Source organism: Quercus suber, unplaced genomic scaffold (assembly GCF_002906115.3).
Source record: "Quercus suber isolate HL8 unplaced genomic scaffold, Cork oak 2.0 scaffold_1091, whole genome shotgun sequence".
In the NCBI taxonomy this organism is placed as follows: domain Eukaryota; kingdom Viridiplantae; phylum Streptophyta; class Magnoliopsida; order Fagales; family Fagaceae; genus Quercus; species Quercus suber.
The window spans coordinates 99,294-107,270 of NW_027070496.1; the positions used below are offsets into that span (position 1 = coordinate 99,294).

The 7,977-nt window shown below is 32.6% G+C and overlaps 1 long non-coding RNA gene across 2 annotated transcripts; it reads left to right on the forward strand.

Moving 5' to 3' along the window:
* Window positions 1-374: 374 nt before the first annotated feature.
* On the forward strand, window positions 375-3,587 carry LOC136065710 (uncharacterized). Of its 2 annotated transcripts, XR_010627303.1 has the most exons (4): window positions 375-565; window positions 1,179-1,288; window positions 1,394-1,455; window positions 3,402-3,587. It is a non-coding gene; the product is annotated as an uncharacterized LOC136065710 (long non-coding RNA). The 2 variants fall into 2 exon arrangements; XR_010627302.1 differs by lacking the exon at window positions 3,402-3,587 and having other exon boundaries at window positions 1,394-1,638.
* Window positions 3,588-7,977: the final 4,390 nt, after the last annotated feature.

A 7,977-nucleotide genomic window follows, 5' to 3' on the forward strand; every position in this document is an offset into this window, starting at 1 on the left:
TTTGATTGTTAATTTATTTAAATGTCTAAGTGAGTGTAGTACATCTGAATAGTTATTTGAGATTATGTTTGCAGTTTGTACAAATGCGGTGGTGAATTTGTTTTATAATAGAATAGTTATGTTTAGGGATTTTGTTGTGAGAGGTGTTAGTTAGATACTTAATATTTTTGTGATAATTTGTGGTTTTAAATGAGTACTTGGATTGAAAAGGCTTATCATTGAGAAAATTTGATAATGTTACAAGCATTTTAACCTAATAGTCGTCAATTATATCATAAAAAATTTAATCTGTAATAATTATGCTATAGAAAAAACAGCTTTTTTCATATATATATTTGACTTTATTAGATCCTTCAAATTTCGTTGTTTTTATTCTTCTTTTAAAAAAAAAAAAAATTGTGTTTACTTGATTAGTCAATAATAATATGCCTTCATCATGATTTACTAAATTGTGAGAGTAATATGATTTTTTTTCTTTTCTTTTTAAGGATTGTTCTTGATAAGTTGGATGTTTTAAGGAATTGAAGACCATAATTGCCAAAGAGCTCAATGCCAGGCACAAAAGGTTTCTAATTTTTCTTTGATTTTTTTTTTTCCCTTGTATTTAAAACTCAACAGACCCCCAAATTTAATGAAACCTAAATTTGCCACACTTCTTTTGCTAAAGCTTTGGATAATACCCTTATTTTGATTGATCAGAAACCTCTACCCTTAATTGTGGCCAAGCAATATGATAATTGTTTGATTGTTTATCTTTATAGCTTTGTTTATAGTTGTATATTCTTGTTGTTTATACTTTTTACTCCCCATTGACTCAATTTTCTTTTTAATATATATTTTTGTTATATGAGTTAGCAGTTTTCTATGGCTCCCACTAAAGGATATGTCACTTTTGTTAGATAAAGGCAAAATAGCACTGTCATTACAATTTTAGGTTCCTTTAACAGATTATACTTTTCCAATGCATATGAATTATTTTGCTTACTTGTTCACTAAAGGATATGTGTTATTTCTTATTTTATCAATTTTTGAATGGGTATCAAGTGTTTGCTTGACTTTTGAATTAATCAAACGTGCTGTTACTCTTTAACTTTTGAATTAATCAAACATGTTGAATTATGCCATGTAATTGATATTTGACATGTACATGTTATTACCTTTTAACTTTTTCTATTCAGCTAGCGATTATGGACTGCTTCTATGATTTGTTGAGCTTCTTTGAGTTGTGAAACTAAAGCTCTCTCTTTCCAAAGACTACTGATCACACATGCAACAATTAAATCTCTTTGTAACCTTTTTTTTCCCACTTTGATTCATTCATTCATTCCTTCTATTTGATTGTGTTTTCTTGATAAAAATTTTCCAATTTACTGTTCTGTTTTTTTCTTAATAGAACAACATCCTGATGAGGTCAGATTTTCAAGGTTCGAGGACATGAAAGCAAATGTCCATAAGGTTCTTTTCCTCTCTTTCTTCTTTTGATTTTATGATTTGAGAAGATAATATTGAATTGCATGTGATTGAGTTAGTAAATAGGATTTGGGATGGGTTTTTTGCATTCAAAGTTTCAGTTTTTTATAAGAGTGCTTATGCATATACATGTTTGTGAAAATGCCAAAAATGGCTATTTTATATTTTTTGTTCTTTGTGCATAATTTTGATGTGTTTGGATTTGGTTAGCTTCTTGTCATGGCAATAGCTATGCTTTGCCATGCTTGGCTGAGCTTTGCATTTTGAGGATAATGTCTTAATTCTTCAAGAAAAAAAAAAAAAGATAAATTGTTTATATTGGTCTATATGCGTGTTTGTCGTGTTTGTGAAGCTTAGGCCGTGTCATTGAGTTCATGACAACTTGCCCACAATGTGTTGATGGGTTGTTTGTCCAACAATTCTTTAAGTACTTTAGCCTTCTTGCTTAAGCTCCCTTTGTTAGATCATGTCTTCATCCATGATGAACAACATCTTGGCCACTAAAAGTCATAAAATTTTTGAACATATTGAAATGCCAAGTCTTATCAATTTTTTTTTCATAAATGATAGATACATAAATTTTATCAATTTGAAAATGGAATTATTACACTTTAGAACACATTGCATTTACAATAAAGAAGAAACTAACTCTATGCCACTTTACCAGACTAGAAACATAATGCTTATCAAGTATCAACCAAAAGAAACTTTCAGAGTTTCTATCACAAACCTGACAGAACAAAAGGGCCCAAGCATTAATAGTAAAAAAAAGAAATGCAATGAAATGTAGTGGAAAAGAGCAACAAACCCTTATTTTCCTTAATCTTGCAAGATTTCGCGTGGTCAAAACAACCAGAGTTGTCCATGAGTGAAATTGAGAGTTACTCATGCACAATGGTTAGAACAAGATACAACTAATTTACACTTCGGGGCATGAGGAATCATTAGTTCAAGTTTGTTTTCTTGCTAGTCTTCTAGAAAGACTTGTTATATGAATTGGCATTTGGTGGAGTGTTAAATGACAAAGGTGAGTGTTTTCTCACTATCTCATGTAATCAGTATTCATGGTCACTACTAATATAGAATGTTTCCTTTTTATATTTTCTTTATTACCTTATTGAAATTTTGATGTAATTATAAGGAAAATTCAAAGCTGGTATTAGTTCTGAGAATATGGACTGATGCGTACAACAGATACTCTAAGCCATTGGTAGACATCATAAAAGCAACCCTAGTGATTTCAAAATTTTATTCTTTGTATTTGCTAGCTTATTAAAATGTCCATACTCCTTATCCTCTCTTCTCAAAGGAATTGAGAAAAAGGTAAGAAAAAAGGATTAGGGATATGAATTTTGAAGTTCTTGGATATCTAATCTTTCTCAAATATAAAGAAATTATTCTAATTTGGTCTTTTGTATATATGGAAGCTATTTTGGACTTTGGTTGCTTCAATGATGCTATATATAAGATCTCTCAGTTTTAATTTTCAAAAATGCAAATATGCACAACTTCAAACTTTTTCCTCTAAATCTTCATGCAGGCTGCACTCCAAGTTATGGATTCTACTTCTTTTTCTTGATTGCATTAAATTTTATATGTTTTTTCAATTTAAGTATATCATATTTTTGCAAGTGTTATTTCAGGTTCACCATGTGATTGTGTCAGTTAATTTAGCTTCATTGTGTTATTTCAATATATCTAAATTGGGTGTTTACTTTTTGTTTCAATTTTTATTTTTATTTAGAATTTTATTTGGTAGTCATGCTTGGAAAGTTGGAATGGTGATATAGGGTGTTTTATTTGCTCCCTAACATTGATTTTTTTTTTTTTTTTTTGCTTAAAAGGGTGTTCGCTAAAACTAAGTAAGCTAAAATGTAAGATGATATAGAAGGTAGTATGAGTAACAAAAATTTCGTTATGGATGGTTGCAGGAATTTGATGAAGAGCTTCTATTATAGCATATGACAACATTAATTGCAAAAAATTAAATATTGTTACAATGTTGTAACAAAACTCGGTTGGTTATTGTTGAAGGATGATATTTGAAAATTGTAAGCATTCTTAGAAGTTTTTATTGAATGGATATTGCTTTTAACAAATATGTTCTAAAAGAATATCGTAGTATAATAGATATTCATATTTGAATATTTAATCTAAATTTGTGTAATTAAAATTCTTATATGGATGAGATTAGCATTATATGACATACATTTTTTTTTTCTTACATAGTTTCCTATTTCTTTAAATAAAAACTCTATATTGATTTTCTTACTCAAGTCAAGGGGCAAGGCAACACGTGCCTTGCACGTGCCACCCAACCTAGTATTTTATTAAAGAGGGAAAAAACTCACTCGTGAACTCCAACTGCTACAGTAACTCTCTTTGCTCTCTGCTTTCTACTTCCTCTCATTCCATCTTCCTCCATCTCTTTCACTGCATTCTCTCTTCATCGCCGCCAACAGCAACTCCCTGCTTCATTGCCAAAGTATAAGTTCTCAAGAGCCTAATAACTTCCTACGATGTCTCACACTTGTTGAATACCACTTGTTGAATGCTTCATGGTGCTGCCTCCAAATGCTTCATACCATTCTTTGCCAATTACCTCAACTAGTCGCTAACCCGTACGATGCACGAAAAAAAAGAAAAAAAGAAAAGATCATCAAGCATTGTCATTTCCACCTTCATGTCTGTATATTGAATTGATATTAGTTGCATTGAAAACTACAAATAAAATATAAAATAAAATACTAATTGTACAAATAAAAACCCATAAACCTTTTTCTCTTCTTTCTAAACTAAAAATAGTACCAACCCAAAATAAGTGAATCATTGATTCCATAACATCCAAATTGAGAGCAGCACAATAACGTTGAATCAAAGAACACTAAGAAAAGTGTCAAGTGGACTCCGCATTAAAATCACAATTACTTGTAATTACTTGAATAATTTATTTTTTTTTAAATCATTATCCGAAAGAGGAGAGACATAAAAACTTGATAAGTCTCAAAAGATGAAGTTCCTCAGATATATTTCAGCATCAATGTCCAAGTTCAGCCCTATGTATAGCAAGCATTAGCAAAGTATCCACGGCCTTCCTCCTTCGGAATTCACAAAGCTACTCCAAAGAAAAATTTTTAAACAGTGGTATACCACCCTACACACGTATTTACTTTCTTTAAAAATAAAATAAAAGAGAAGAAGCATAAGACAACAAAAAGAAATAAAATCTAACTTAAGTCAATAAATTTGTTTGAATCATTAAAATTCACCTTCATATTTACCCTAGAAGACCAAATGCAAAGGTTCTAACAATATCAAAGATATTTATTCACCAAAAAGAACAATAACTCAAGAAACTATAGATTGGAGAGGGGAAAAAGTAGGGGACACTTATGCTGCAATGACTATGAACAAAAATCATGTACCAAAAACATGCAATTATATAAAACACAACCTCCAACACATGCTTAAATATTGCAAGAGGCACATAACCCCCATTTTCGTATCGTATCAACTCATGAGAAAAAGATTAACAAATGTAAATGTAACCAAGCCTAAACCTACAAATTCTAGCCCAATATTAATGATAGGCTATGAATTGAAAAACGCAAGATGAAGATAGGGTATCTTACATGTTCAAATAGGAGAACATGTATGCACAAAATTCAATGATGCTATTAGTTAAGAATTATGACCATTCAAATTAAAAATGAAAAAAAAAAAAAAAAAAAAAAAAAAAAAAATTTTTTAACACAATTGGTCAAAAGGCATAAATTGAATAAATTTGAAACATAGAAAACTCAATTAAACCAAAGCAAAGTTAGATGACTTAAATGAATTTCTGTCAAATTTAGAGAATGCATTTTACAGTTTAGCATAAGTATTAATAAAGCTTCTTTTCTTTTAACTGATAACCCTTTGAATATTGTACTTGAGTGTGACTAGATTTATTTCAAAGTATGTGATACTTTTATTTTGGGGGTTAAATTTATTAAATTGGAAAAACTTTGGCATTGAAAAAATCTCAACACAATAAACCTTCATAAAATGTCTCCAAATTTGGCTGATGAGTATATCTCAATTGGGAAAATTATTGAATACTCGGGGAGTACCATAAATGTGTATTCCTCCTTCTCACATGAATTGTGGGTCCCACCATAAATTTAATTAGTGGAACTCACAATAATGTGAGAGGGGAGAGTACACATTTATGGTACTCTGAGAGTATTCAATAATTACCCTCTCTCAATTGCTGGAAACTAAGAAATCATACTCCTACTACATTATTCTCTCTAATGACTAATGAGTATCTAATGCCTAAATTACTATTTATATCCACTAGTAGAATATTGGGTCAATCATGTCATTTAATGCGGAATTTAAAAAAAAAAAAAATGATCATAGTGTGGAAGATTAGTCCAAAGCCATATACATAGATGGGCTCTGCCAAAAAATAATAAGCCACACTCTTATAAAAAAAGTATATTATGTTTCCACTTCATACAATATCACATTCGTAGGTCCTAATATTGTATAGGGCGAAAACATCATCACAAACTTTTGTATTGAAAATAGGACGCTTATATTACACCACCACACTGGTATTGAAGTTGTGTGGAACTCATTTACTGTAAATGAGATATTGCAGGGATAGGGAGTGAAAACAGCACATGCCTTATCCACACTTTACACCCCAAACTTTGGTATTGAAAGTGGACATTTAAACCCCACACTGATATCGAAATCAGAAGAATTCAGTGCAAAGTGACTGATTCATCAGTGGGCATTCCTGGTCTAAAGATATTTCGTGGATATTGCATGATATCAATGTGCCTGCGTCAAATCACCATCACAGAATACTATCTTCTCATCCTCATCACAAATCACAAAAAGGGGCATTAGTCTTTAGGCAAAGAACTGAAGAAGAAACAATTCCCTTCCAAAACAGTAAAATAAAACAAGTGAAAATCTTGACTCTTGAGTGAGTTCTAAAGTCAATTTCACTCAACCTCAGTATAACGCACGGAATTGAATTAAATAAGGTAATAATGTTTTTTGTTAAAAGTGTCATACGGACACAAGTATGAAAAAAATTTAATTGATATGATGTATAATACTGTTGAGGGCCAAAATTTCACAAGAAAGCCCATTCTATGAAAAATAAAGAAAGACCATGGGCCTTAACAAAAGAAGGTCCAATTCATGAAGTTAAGAATGACCATAAGGCCCAAAGTTTCAAAAAGAAGAAAAAAAGAAAGAAATAATAATAATAATAATAATAATAATAATAAAGAAAAAAGAAGAGGATCTCGGTCATGTCAGAGGACGTGCAGCAAGGATCCCAGTCAGAGGATGAAAGCTCGAAAACGTGTTGAAAAAACACAAGAGCTGTTTAGACCCCCGATTAAAATTACGGCTCGATAGATTTTACACAACTTTAATATAAAGTGCGGAATAGTGTAAAAGCGAGCGGATGAACAAAATAGCTACTCTAATCCATAAACTAAACAACATAGCAGTGTAATTGAATATAAAAGAGTAGGGAAGAGAGATGCAAACACAGAAAACACCAAGACGTGTTTTCGAAGAGGAAACTGAAGAACTTGGCGAAAAACCTCTCCGCCGCCCTCCAAGCGGAAATCGATCCACTAGACAATCAGTTGGGATACATGAGTAAGCAAGAGACCCTCCAAGCCTAATCTACTCGATGTACCTAAGCCCTCCAAGCTTCTACTCCAACAAGGCTTCTCGGAACCGTATCTTGTCTTAGTTCTCCGGATCCCGCAACAAGCTCCATGTTGCATCTGCCATTCTAGGCTTCTTCCAATGCTTCCCAGCAGCACCAAAACATCACATAACACTCTCAAAAGGTGTGGTAAGTGTTTTGGGCTATCAACCACTCAATGGTATGGAAATAGAGAGGGAAGGGTTGAGGAGATACCACAAGCAAGTGTATAGAGAAAGGTGGGGATGACAATCTCTAATTACAAATGTGTTTCGCTAGGGTTTTCTCTCTGAAGCATTCCTCAACATTTGTGGGTAATGGGGGTTTATATAGGATAGGTGCAAAATGTGTGAGTCAGTCAGTACAGGCTGGCAGAACAGCATGTCTCGCGGGTGTCTCGCGGGAAGGCCTTACCCGCGAGATACTCGCGAGAGACAGCTGTCTCCATCTGTCATGACTCTTCGCATTCCAGCATGTGCAGGGCACATGCTTCACTTCGCGGGAAGCTTAGTCACGAGATGCCCGCGAGATTCCATCAGCTTCTAAATTGCTTGAGTCTTCACACACTCTCTATCACACACCCCTTACAACAATTTCCACAACAAATACAGGGTATAAACAATTGATAGTAATTACAATCAAATTTGGCACGGAATAAAAGCCAACAAAACACATAGTTGTAAATCACAACTTTACAGAGGACATGTAGCAAGGATCTCAGTCAGGCTAGAAGATATGCAGCAACAAGAATCAAAGTCAAGGCCCTATGTATGTTCAGATTT